General features: G+C 36.0%; 2 long non-coding RNA genes across 2 annotated transcripts; one reads left to right on the top strand and one right to left on the bottom strand.

The window, feature by feature from the left end:
* Positions 1-6,733: 6,733 nt before the first annotated feature.
* Positions 6,734-8,851, bottom strand: LOC148730064 (uncharacterized). The gene is made up of 2 exons (XR_016001453.1): positions 8,015-8,851; positions 6,734-7,136 (listed from the first exon to the last, which is right to left on the bottom strand). It is a non-coding gene; the product is annotated as an uncharacterized LOC148730064 (long non-coding RNA).
* A 904-nt stretch (positions 8,852-9,755) lies between these two features.
* Positions 9,756-12,101, top strand: LOC111340989 (uncharacterized). The gene is made up of 2 exons (XR_002695807.2): positions 9,756-10,211; positions 11,850-12,101. It is a non-coding gene; the product is annotated as an uncharacterized LOC111340989 (long non-coding RNA).
* The last annotated feature ends 1,627 nt before the right edge of the window (positions 12,102-13,728 follow it).

Genomic DNA, 13,728 nt, shown 5'->3' with positions numbered 1-13,728 from the left:
CCAAAGCAGAATCATCATTGTATCGTTAGCCCAAATGGTAAATCTATTGTGGGAAAACTTGGAGACAAATTAGATAGGTTTCCTTTCGTAACTCGCGTTCTGAAGGAAGGTTCATTCGTAAATACTCGTGGAAGCTACCATCACAAATTAAAAAAAAATCATTTACTGTAAACTATATGGAAAAGGAAGTAAACAATTGTCTTACAAACATATCTCTGACCCTTTTTTTCATTATGGTAACAAACTTTTCTTGGTATTTTTGTTCTTACCACAGAATGCCAGTTACTTTTCTCAGACGAGAGAGCCGACCAGCTTTTGAAGTTCTTCTCAAATAAAACAAGTCTTGAAAGAGATGTAAGCTAAAAGACTTCCTCCCAACCAGATTTGTACCTTTTATTACGGAGATAAGTTTCCAATTTTATGTTCAGTATCTTGATTGTACGGGTTCATGGAAATCGGTCGAATCACCAAATGCGCTGGCACCATTGAGTTGAGCCTTGGCTAGTCGCAGACGTTTCTTAAGATAAGGGTGAGTTTTATCCATTTAGTGTCAAAGGTAAGCGCCCTATGCTTTAGTAATTCCACGATGCAAGACAATGGTGTCTTAAGTTTCATTTTCAAAGTATTTGAAGGCAGTTTTCGCAACTTTAGGTGAACCCTAAGATATTCAAAATACCTAGCCTTCATTTTCACATTTAAGTCTGCGCTTCTCATCTTGAGGTAACCTCTCCTTTGAAGGAGCTTTTCGTCGCGACAGTCGCTTTTCAGTTTGGCGGCGAAAACCACCTTCAAATTAAAGGATATCAAAAGACGGAAATAGTAAGAGGCGGCGATGAGAGCAAAAAAGAAAGGGATGAAAACAAGAAAGAAAAACGATGGGTTAATATGATGGAGCTGACAAAAACAAAACTTAGGTTCTAAAATTTCAAAGACAGTGATGCACCTCGTTTATCTTTGAGTACTTAACTTGCTAATAATTTTTCTATCAGGAAAATTTGTGACCTTGCCTCGTGTTTTACAATAATACCCCTAGGACTGAATGGCGATATTTGCTCACAGTGATTCCTACTTCAGATCAAAGCTGAATCGACACTTTTCGCCAACCTAACAGCTGGCCGTCTCATCAGCGTGTCGATACAATGCCGACGAATAAACCTTACCGTTGAGTTCGTAAGCTCTTGTATCATGTTCAAGGGCGAGGGACGCATTGAATGTAAGAAACTGTTTAAACCAATTAACCGATTGCATAACTTACTCAAATCTTCTTGGTGTTCACTATTAAGAGATCAAAACCCAAATCCTCTACACGGTCTGTCTTATATTTTTGAGTATATCAACAAAGTTGAAATGGTAAATTGGCCACCGTTACGATTATAAAAAACATATAAAGGCTGATAGTTTCTTTAGAAACTATCAGCCTTTACATGTTTGAGGTCTGAGAGTTTCGCACCATAACAAAGTTTTTGACCTTGTAAAGACTACTCTTCTTCTTTCACCGAAAAAAAAGATACACGAAAACAATTTAATGTACTGGGTAGCTACTGACATTAGTGGAGTGGCATTTTATTGCACCTCATTGCTTTTTCCTCTTAACGTCCATACCCTTAGCCAGCAAAGCAGTCATTCATTATCTTTTCCTTTGGCATGCACGTATAGTAAAGGATCCTACACATACCGAGTAAGGCCATCGCCACTTTCGTTCAACGTGTTTATTTTTGCGGCGCATAAATAAATCCAATAATATCACCCCTGTGTCTTAAGCACCCCTCTAAAAGGTGGAACGCGTCCTATAATACTTCATCGAAATATTTGTTCCCCCGATAAGGTCCATACCTAAACCCAACTGCTCATGTGCCGCATACAATAAACCGAGCGACTTTGCCAACTCCAGCTCCGCAATGGCTAAATTAGACAATTTCTACACCAGCTTGGACGACGATAGAAGCAAACAGAGAACTCGAGACTAGCATGGTATGAGAACCGTTCTTTCCTGTTTCTTTATTGTAAAAGATAAGACTGTTGTCCGCTTAATAACTGCATCACTCATAGATGTTTAATTCCTGATAGCGTGTGAAAATGATCGTAAATGATTATTATATATCCTGTGGGAGATAACCTTTGGTATTTTTAAAACATACGTCTGGCATGATAAGAAGAAATATAATCAATTCAGGTACTCAGAATTAAATGAATATTCTGTTGTCGCAAAAACGCTTTTTCTTTTGTTTTCAGCAGACAGAGGCGAGGCCAATGACAACAGATGGACGACTTTTTTCACGTAAATATGTTCTTGAAGTTATGTATTCATAAACTAAACGCATTTTTTGCCACAATTTACTCCGATATAAATGGAATCTGCTTCATTACTCGCTAAAGTGCGCATTGTTCTTTACTAACGTTCAACTTAGTAAATGGGCACTTTGAAATTCGTTTGTATGTATTGTGAGCACGTTAAGAATCGTCAAAGTGCACACCTCATAACGTAATTAACTTCTCACTTTAATAATTTTGGAAGTATGCGCTTTGAAACTTATCAAAGTGCATATTGTAAGATTTTTTATGGGTGCACTCTTAAAAAAAAAAACTCATAAGAACGCACCTCGGGACTTTCTGAAGCTCATGCCCTTAGACTTTTTAAAAGCCCTCTATTATCCACCAGGCCCTTTAGTAATTTCAGTTTATATTTAAAATCCTTTCATTATCTCAATTGGTGTGGGTTGCATCAAAACTTATGCCATACTGACTATGTTCTGTGCGATGAACGTGTCAGCAAGGAATGGGTCTGGCGAACATACGTAAATGAACGTATCACTTTACCAATCATGGTTGATTTTTAGGTCCCTTAGAAAACTCAACGGGGTCATCGCTGAGTCCTGCATCTTCATCCCTGGTGCGTGAATCACCTTCTACGGTACGATTATGTTAGATACATTGTAGTTGGTACCATATAAAAGCTTTTCTATAGATTTAGAGTTGAAAAATGCCCTTTTGATCGTGATCGTAGGTGGGTAAGATCGCGCTGGCCTGTTGGAGTGATCATCATGGTTTACGGTATTCAAAGTTACCAACACATTTTATGTAAATCTGAGAGCACCTGTGATTGAGATATCAAAGAGTTATCTTCATATGAATAATCGTCCTCTCGTTTCTCGATCACAATTCAAATGCTTCCTCCTTAGTGAGAGCGGAGAGGAAAGCGTGATCCAATTGGTGTTCTTAACATTTAGAAATATTGAATGACTGGGATCAATCGAGAGCTTATTTTTTTTCCTATAGCTAGAGATGCATTTATTTTGCAGATTCTTAAAACAATACTGATGCGTTTTAATCGCTTATCTTGACAGATCCCCATAACGATGGGGATCGAAACAAGGAACGTGTACTCATACCTACTTGTAGGTTTGTCAACCTCATAAAGTTTGAATATTGTACGGTGGAAGGGGAATTTTCACAACCGAAAGGCCTTATGATTGAGTAGTATTTTGCAGTTAGAGTTTTAGGGGCTTTTTAAAGGAGAGGTATGTATTTGAAATGTCGCAGTATATTGCTGGCAAGAAATTGCATTTACCAAGGTAGGGCAGTACAGTACAAACTACTGACCAACAACAATTAACCTTTGATTGTGATTATGGCTCTTAGCAGACAACTTCAGCGACAGAATCAAGCACCAGCAAAGCCAAAAGTGGCGCAGGAACGAATGGTGCCGTGATTGGCATCGCAGTGGGATGTGCAGTTGTGTTTGTAATTTTTCTTAGCTTCCTGTTATTACTTTGCAAGCGAAAGAAATAGTAAGTCTTATTTTAATCTTGACTCATCTTCTCTTTGAATACGCGCGTGTAGCTATATATGGTAGCTATGTATGTGGTTCAGATTTAATTGGTCAAATGAAAAGTGACTACCTGGCCTGCAGAACAGGCGTAGTTTTTCGGTGTTGTTCAGTGGAAGGAGGCAATTTCGGTGCGGCGCGAAATGCAAGGGAGGAGCACAAAGAAAAACAATGCCTCTAACCACAATATTGTTCAAGTTATTTCGTTCCCCAGACACATCCCCAATCCCCAACCAATCACAGCGTTAAAAAAATGACGTCAAGCGCTTTGTTTAAAGGCCGCACGCGGCGCCAATGCTTGTGCTACAAAGACTTCTGGCAGCTATGTCTAAAATATTGATCCCATAAAACTTATTACAACTGTTTTTGATCCAATGTAAAGCATGATTTATTGTGAGTTAGTTTATGAATTTATCCATAAATTTGGTTTTCACTCAAGCTTTTCATAAACTAGTTTCATGATTACAAAAACAGAAACATGAGCTTTGGTTTTCTACTGGATGTAAATTATGTTTTCTGAGTATATTGCATATTCCAATTCCCCACACAGAAAAAAATAGTCAGCAAGAAACAAAGCCAGCAGGTAAATTTTTATTTTCATCAGCAGTTGACTACAAAAAAGTATCATAACTTGAATTACAATATACGCACATGACCGATTTAATAGGCTACACACTTAAGTACAAGATTAAGTCCGATTACCAAGCATTGCAACAGCGTCTATGATTAAATTCCCAATATTTCCGGCACTTAGGTTTCAAGCAGCATATCAACTTGAATGGTTAGAAGAATGGTAAATTGAATGAGACTACAAGATTTGCTGGAATTACCTCTTAGTACAAGAGAGTCAAATACCTTGTCAATCTTTCGTAAGAAATTGATGGCCCTTTATTATGATAAGTTAGTGTAGATTAGTGCAGATTTATTGCAGATTTTTTCTAATTTCAAATTGTATCTTTTTTAATGATAAATTGTACACTAGGATTTTTCAGTTTTGTGCCAATATGTGATGAAGTATATCATTCCTAAGATATAGAGTGAACTCAATATAGCCTGAGTTTAAGCTCGTACCTGACTCCTGACGAATAAAGTTGTTGGGAACGCAGCTTATTGTAGGCTCCCAAAAAGTCGACTTTTGTCCTCTAATTTCTTCACATGAGCAGAAATATTGTGTGAGGAGTTTGGCGTTGTATCTGTTGCATTGTGCTTGTGATCTAGTGCACTGAGAACCTGGTACTGCAATATCGTCGGTCGGAAAAAGCGGCTCTCGCCAAATTTGAAGGATTTCTTTAGCTTCACCGCAGCTCAGGATCACCATCGTGAAGAACAGTGAGGTCACTGACGATGTAACCATTGCTGCAATCAACTTTTGTCATCAAATTACAGGAAACAATTTCGTAAAAATAAAATTATGCTTATTCTAAAACCGAATAGTTAACTTTCTGTCCACGAGCTCGGTGAAAACCAACGCTTTTTGCACACATGTGATACCGTTTCACCTGAATTGTACTTCGCATCTTTCAACACTTGTCTAATTTGCGTGTCATTGTGCAATTAACAACTGAAACAAAATATAGATCGTGATACTAACGAGTGAGTAAAAACCACATTCACAACATCAGGCAACTCATCATAACGATACCGAAGTAAGATTTTGCGTCAAAGGGAGACTTGTGTAAGTGCTTCATTGAGGTCTGCTCAGCTTCAAAGGTACCGTCGGAGGGTAGAGCAACATCGGTTGGCATTTTTCCACATTTCGGCCTTTTTGTCGCGAGATATCATATTCAATTCTCCTTTTGTTCTTCCAAACACTTCCTGTAACTTATAAGCACTGGGAATTCGTGTTGAATCAAATTAGATGTTGCAGTAATCAACATTAGTTCCAACAGTCTCTAACTAGATAGATTTTGGGAATCTTATCTCACTGATCTTTACTGATGTTCGCAGTACATTCTTACTCTATTTCTGCTCGAAATTTAACTCTGTTTTCGTTGGCCGAATGCAATATAATCATCTTCTGGAATTAATCAAACCAGACGATGATGGATAGCACAGATATTGCAAATCGTATAGCAAAGTTAATCGAAACACTTTTTTCATTAAATTAACCGCTCTTTTTATAGGCTTTTAAACGTAATAACACACTATAAATAAAATTTGTTTGATATACTTTGAACAAAGGCTTAGAGTCTAATGTTTGAAGGAGGCATGAAGCATGCGCAGTTTCCACGTGAGACCTAGAGTTCAGTTAAAGGAGCACTCTGATGAAACCGCCCTATAATTTGAAAACCCGAAAAATTCAGTTATTTCATTATAATATCAATTTTTAGTGATTAATAAAGCCTTTTCAATAATAATTTTAGTTGAAAGTCAATTCTAGGACGAGAAATTACGATTTGAAAACCGTTCCGCCATTAATTTTCGTAATCACTTCGCAGGCTCAAGAAGACTGGCACGAGTTTGGAGATTACTCATTTGACGCGCAGTTCTCGTGGCTAATTTTCAAAAACAGTATTTTGATCGTCTATATTGCTTTTTATAACACTAGGACTAAGAATATTTCACTAAATTTCATGAGATTTCTGTATAAATATAAAAGTGTGTTGAGTAATTTACGTAAAAATGGGAGGGACCGTGACGTAGATTACTCATTTGACGTGCCGTGATCGTGGCTAATTTTCAAAACCAGTATTTTGATCGTATATATTGCTTTTTATAACACTGAGACTAAGACTATTTCACTAAATTTCAAGAGGTTTCCGTATAAATATAAAGGTGTTTTAAGTAATCTACGTCACAATGGGAGTGACCGCTGACCGAAGATAAGTTTTCAGTTCTTACGAAAATTAATGGCGGAACGGTTTTCAAATCGTAATTTCTCGCCCTAGAATTGACTTTCAACTAAAATTATTATTGAAAAGGCTTTATGAATCACTAAAAATTCATATTATAACAAAATAACTGAATTCTTCGGGTTTTTAAATTATAGGGCGGATTCATCAGAGTCGGCTCCTTTACGATTTCGTTTAAGAGCAGTTATCACTAAAAAACAACATATAACAAAACAGTTAATTTATATACCATGATTGCGAGTTCTGAATTGTTACAAAGGTGCATCTATGCTGATATGGCCTATACCTATCATTTTATTGGAAATTATGTCAATACAGCTACGCCCGCGATCAAAGAGGATAAAATGTGTGCTCTGATCCTGATATGGTTTAAGCCTTCAGACGTTCCTGCTTCATTGCTCGTGAAGAAGAGATCTAGAGTGCCTCGGGATAAAAAGCTGGGTTTGTCCACGAACTGCCTGTAAAAGAAATGTAAAAAAGTGTTTTTATTTTTCTATTCACACATCTGAAACAGAGCGTACGAACAAACTAGAAACTGAAATCGCATGTCGTTAGCTATTTGGTCATTCGAGTTCATTCTTGATAATGAATGCTAACTTGGTTTCAAGAGAAACACATGTATCTGATCTCAAATAATGAAATCTCTTTCACTTCGAATTCTGAGATTTGGTTCCCGCTTCTCCCTTCAGCGTGGTATACATATCCTCATAAATTGCTTAGGAGAAATGAGTGTTACATCAAGGTAACATTCTCTTTCTGTCCATAGAGTGTTTCTATTAATTTTGACTGTTTTCTATCCAATAATATGAGGAAATAAAGCTGCTGCATGACGCCACCACAACTGAATTAAAGCGTACATTTTGTAGTATATAAGGATGAAAGCCGTGAATAAAATAATAAGGATAGCACAGGTACCCATTATTACATTATGTTATTTGACTAATTCAAATCTTGTAGTTCTCTTAATTCTTGTGATATCATGAGAGATGTTTTATCGTTGTTGTTGTTGTTTTGTTTTTGAATGAGAATAGTAGTAGTCGCTCTTCCTTTAGTTGAACGTGATAAAAATAAATCGAAGCGAAAACATAGGCTCTAGTTTTTAATTTAAAAATCCAACTCAGGTTGAGTTTGCCCAGTGAAACTTTGGAATAACAGTTGTTTTCATTTTTTTTCAGTGAAAAAAACTAACTTGCATGAGTATGAAACAGTTGTTACCGCAGATCGTAGCGGAGAGTTAAGAATAAAGAAAACATAGTGTTGTTAATTTGATTAATTAAAATCGTGTATTTCGCTATTTAATTTATAATGCTCGAGCAATTACGGACATTTATGCTACCTTTTTTTCGTACAATAGCACCAAACGAGCTCTCCAGTTGGACTATAAAGTCGTATTCTCATTTTTTCGATCCTCCATCGCAAGGCAAGAAATAACTTCCTTAAACGTGCTTGAATTTCCCAGTTAAGGAAATTTTGTCAGCATATGTCTTTCTCACAGTCGGCAGTACTCCTAGTATTATTAGATTTCACGGGAAGAATAACAGAAAAGCTTCCTTTTGATGATGTGACGAGACACATCCTGTGTATGAAATCCAGGAAGAAGGTTTCCTGTTATTATTTTACACAGTCTATGCAAAACGATCATTTTAGCTAAATTACTACCTTCGATTGCCAGAGGCAAAGTTTTGGTGAACCCACAGCTTATAGATTGCGCTTAAACTTCTGTTACGTAAAATCAATCCCTCTTTGGAAACAGTGGTGTTTGTGAATTTCATTTTTGCGCACAAAACAAAATACTCCAAAAATTTTCTTTTAATTCCATTTTGCCAATCTTCCAAAAGGCAAGCAGCACCGTATGGAAGTACTATACACCACAGTTTTTTCCACTAGTCCTTATCGTGGAATAATTTGAAATCAAATGATTCTAGGAATGTAATGCTTTAAATGTCAACTCTTGAGTTTTGATTTTTTAATTTTTTTTTTTTTTTTTAAAAATTATGCTTTCATTCGACAATTTCCCACGTCATGATCAAATCGAGCGAGTACAATTCTCTCTACTATTTACACAAAGTGGACGGCTCACTTTACAAATAATTGAAAAGATTCGTCAAGGGTGTACACACAGCCGACGCAAAATACATTTGAGACAAGCATATCTTGTGGGTATTAAAATAAAAAGTCAACACAATTTTGTAGGAAGATCCAGCTGTGACAACCTTTCCCTCCCACTAAATGCCGTTTGATGTCATTCTCCCCAAAAAAAGATTTAAAATTTCGACTGTTTGTAATCAAAATGTCACAATAACATACAATGTGATTAATTATATTCACTTTAATTTTCTTGTACATTTTGATCAAATGATGATGACGAGACATTTTAGACATATACAAAACCTGTGGCTTTTTTCAGACAAACAGAATGACAACATGCAATTCGTTTTATCTTCATTTATTTTTTTCTGTTAATAAAACTTAAGTTTTGTTAGTGATCATATTGTGATCCATAATTAGGGTTAGTTGATTACCAGACTTATAAAACTCTGCTGCTGCTTAAAACTAACGCGTATGAACCTATAGTAAGTGAGTACAAATGTAATTAATGATTGTCTTTGTCATTTAGACACTAGTTCAATTATAGTTCTATTACTTTATCTTCACTGAAATCTGAGCAGAACACGTCAGTAATTGTTCTAAACACGAAGAGCTCCTCTTCGCTGAGACATATGTAAGCGTATGTTGACTACACCTCTAATGGATTTTGTACGGCGTCGATTTATTTCAGTTTATCATAGCGATAAGAAAAGAATATTTTTGGAATATTCTGCCAGCGTTGTTTGGGAGCACGTGGTGAAATATGTACATTACCATCAGGAAGTCATCGCATTCGTTAAGGAAGTGTCGTGCAATGGCAGAAACTTGTATTGATATGATCTAAATCATGTAAAATATAAACAAACGTGAAAGTTTTCTTTGTCCAAAATCCGGCTGCTATAATGAATGGAAAGGTTATCTTTAGAAAATAGACTCCCAACAATATTGTATTAAAAGACTTCACCATTACAAATAGTGAGTTTCGCATCTAACTTTGAAAATTAGAACGGTCCTGTGCTGAAGATGTTCTCTTAAAGAGTTTTCGAAGCGTCTGTTCTTATTCACATCTAAAAAAACCGGAAATTTCGTTCTGTGTTTTAAAAGAAAAGTGTTTGCAAAAGCTGTCAAAACCGCAATTTATTTTCGATTAAACATCATTCCGGTCATACGGAAATTACACAAGGATTTCTTTTGTTCTTGGGGCATTAAAAAACACCTTCTTCACGATCATCCATCTCATACCCACTCGGTCATCAAGAAGAAACGCACTTGAATTCTATTTCGACATAAAGCTCCGTTAACTTCTGTCATTCAAAATGAGCTCAAAAGTGATCCTGGTTTTTGCTCTCTTTGTCCTGGCTGCGTCGTTCTTCCCAGAGAGTGAAGGATTCACGGCTGGAGGTGGAGGAAACATTCCTTTTTCACAAGGAAAACGAGCGCTCGGAGTAGGTTTTTTCAATTAATAGTAGTATTTCAAGCTTTTCTTGTGTATCTCTGGCTAATATAGATTAGTTGTTTCACTCTACGCTACAGATGATTATAAATTATTCTAATTTGTTATAAATTCAATAGTATTTTTTGTTTACGTTCATGAACGCCCTCGCATGTCTGAGGAACAGTGTGAGTCAGAAAAAAGATTTTTCTCCAGGAACAAATCCGAAATATTTGGTTTGGTTAATAATGAAAATGTTATGGATGGTGCTGAGTTTTTTATATTTACAGAGACAATTTGGTGCGACCAATAAGGCTAACATCATCATGAAAAGAAAAAAAACAGGCCATTGATAACTTTTTGTTATAGCAAGATTGATTTATTTTGAAAACGAAACAGTTTTATCTGACGTTTCCTAAATTTTGATGTTTGATGATTTTTAGCTCCTTCATACAGTGAAACATTTTGCGAAGATATAGAATCGTAACGAAACGAGTTGCCAGGTGGAAAACCGTTCTCTAAACATTTTCAATAGCGTTGAGTTTGGATGAGAATTAATGAATTGTTGACAAGACTAGCGACACGGTAAAAAAAGATCGGGTCAACGAATTTTTGAAGGAAACTGGTCTGATTTGATGAGATTCGAAGATTTTAATTAATTTATACATTTCTTATCAGAGTTTTATAGTCATGTTATCACTTATTGTTGGCGTCTTTCAGAAATAAATTCTATTTCAAATCTTATCCTGTCATTGCAAGTAAAAACCGGGTGCTATCGTGTTACCCAACAGTCTGACTTTGTTACTAATGTCCAAAACACTTGATATGAATTTTCTTGGCAAAGAAAAAGAAAGACCGTTTTAGTCATTCTAAACAATTAAAGTTTCATGAAGACTAAGTCTTATTGAATTAATCCCTAAATAAATTTGAAAATTTCATTTGTTTAAATTTCTTTTTAATTATTTATCTGTGAAGATCATCCCTGACATGTAAATGCTATTACCCTCTAATCGCTAACTTGAGAAAGCGAGTAGACAAAAAATATATTATTGAAGAATAAACAAAAATGATGATAAGTACTCAAAGGCTTCTAAGATTTGCTGACATTATGAATGATTGAAAACAAAGAAACCTGACGCAGTTTTGTGTTCATGTTTTCCATTGAACAAGATCCAGTTTTGGATGTAAAATTTCCCTTTACTAAAAGGAAAGGTGGCGAGGTGTAGTAGGTGTCACTACACCATGTACAGTGTCCCACTCATGTTATGGTTCCCAAAAATAACTACAACATGCTTTTAACAGAGGTTCAATTGGATAGCATGAATCATTAAAAACTAGATCATTGGATAATGCAATTCAAGACTTTTTATTGGCTTAGCCATTATGGTATATCAGCCAATATACCATAATCTACAAATATGACAAGCGTACGTGTCAGCTTAAAATAAAAAGGGAGCTAAAAATTTAATAAAATTTAATAATTTAATTTAAAGTTTTTAATAAAAAAATTATTCCACTCGCGCTTGTTGGATATGAGATGATTATAGCCAACTCGGCACTAAGCGCCTCGTTGGCTATCTATCATCTCATATCCAACGCGCGCTCGTGGAATAACTGTTAAATATCTCACGTATTATCGTCTCTGTTTCAGCACCAACTGGCTGGAAGGGCTTTTTGTCGGGCGGCTAGGGAGCACTGCAAGAGGGAGCTCACATACAATGACAATGAATGAACCATGCCTCAAATGTGATTTAGTACCCTGTCAAATATGGACTTGGGCTTGTTGTTCTTTGTTTTAAAATCATCAGTCAAAATAGAAAGAGCTATCAATTAATTGATCAAAGTGATATGAAGCTATTGTAAACAGAGTCTGAGAAAGCAAAAATAAACTATTTTGAGTGCATCCATTTGTTTATCTTCTTTGTCCAGCCCACATACGCATTGAATGTCACTAACGGTTTAAAAAATACAATATGTTTCCTTTTAGTGGATCGCTTTGACAGTTTCCCACAGCCCTGGCTAGAGATATCTAGATAATTTGAACTTTCTTGAAAAGGATTAATTACACTTGTTTCCTAGAGGCATGAGAAGGATTTTGTCTTAAAACCAAAGGAACGAAGACAAAGGCCGACCATGGAAAAGCCAATTTCAGTAATTTCTTATTTGATATACCCAGCACTAAAGATCAGAAAGTCTTAGTTGTTTTCAACTTTTTTCTGATTGTTCATATATCGTCAAACCCAATATAATGATTTGAAAAATTGCTGCACTATTACTTCAAAGTTTCGTTTAATTTAAGGGCCATTTTCAAGGAAGCTCACTAGAAATATCCAAAAAGGGAAAAAGATAGATCCCTCAAATTTACCCACCTTAGTGTAAGAATTAGAAAGGGACACTTAAAGAGATGTGAATAAAAAAAAAAACAACAAAAAGCTCTCCAAATCATACTCCAGCACTATCCCCCCATCCAAGTAAAGACATGTAAAGACATGTAAAGACCGTGGGTATTAATATTTTGAATGCAGATGAGAAACAAGAATGCTTCTTGATAACTCAGGTGGAATTATTTTTAAGAATTATTTGAAAGCCAAACAAGTGTTTTCAACATCTCAATGAAGTATTCCTTCCTCTGGCGTTAAATACCGTACCGCGGAAACGCAGGGATTTAACAATTGGAACACTCCGTTAAGAAGAAGAATTATGTGCGATCAGCTCCCCACCGTATTTAGCCCTCAAACAAATGTAAATCTCGGATCTCCTTCTGTATAAGGTTCTTGTTCTTTAGCTTTTTTACACATTTACAACCGAATGATGAAGTAATTAAGAAAAGCTTGTGAAAACCAGACACTACCTTCACGAGCGTTACCTTGTATTTTTTTATCGCATGTACCTTTAGTTAAAGTTATCGAGCGTTAAGAATTAAGCTGACGTCATTAATTTTGGGAGCAGAATTCAATTTTTACCTCGGATTTAGTGAGTATTAGTTTATATCAATTTTGAATTTAATGAGGTAATATTCGCCTTTTATTACTGATGCTCCGCGCTCAGTAATTGTACAATATTATCATTCACCCTTCCAAGAGTAATGTTTGCATGTAAAAAATTCTTTGTGTTAGAAAGCAGTTTTGAATTAATCAATCAACCGGCTTGTTTAAATTTTTTATCATAGAATCTGAAATAGAAATGGTGTGTCCAATCGATAAATGGTGCTTACATGCATAAATACACAAATGTGTGATTCATATTTGTCTCTCAAATAGCAAACGCCCTGCTCTGCCGGCCAAGAAAGATGTTTGGAATCGTATTTGCATGAAAACAATGACAAAATTGCCGTAAACACCGTTAAAATGGAAGTCACAGTCAGCGTGCGCATTGGGCCAATCAGAAACTGCTAATGGACGTACAAACTTTTAAGCGACCGACAGCGCAAAGCTACCACATGCCCCTTTGCCTGCGTGGCTAGCGGGTTTGTGTGTACCTTGACGTGACCTGTAATAGAGCCATAAAAACGAGCGGCGGAGCTGCGTTAG

This window comes from Stylophora pistillata, chromosome 5 (assembly GCF_964205215.1).
Source record: "Stylophora pistillata chromosome 5, jaStyPist1.2, whole genome shotgun sequence".
NCBI classification, from domain to species: domain Eukaryota; kingdom Metazoa; phylum Cnidaria; class Anthozoa; order Scleractinia; family Pocilloporidae; genus Stylophora; species Stylophora pistillata.
The sequence above is the reverse complement of the archived record's forward strand: the minus strand, read 5'-3'. Positions and strand labels throughout refer to the sequence as shown.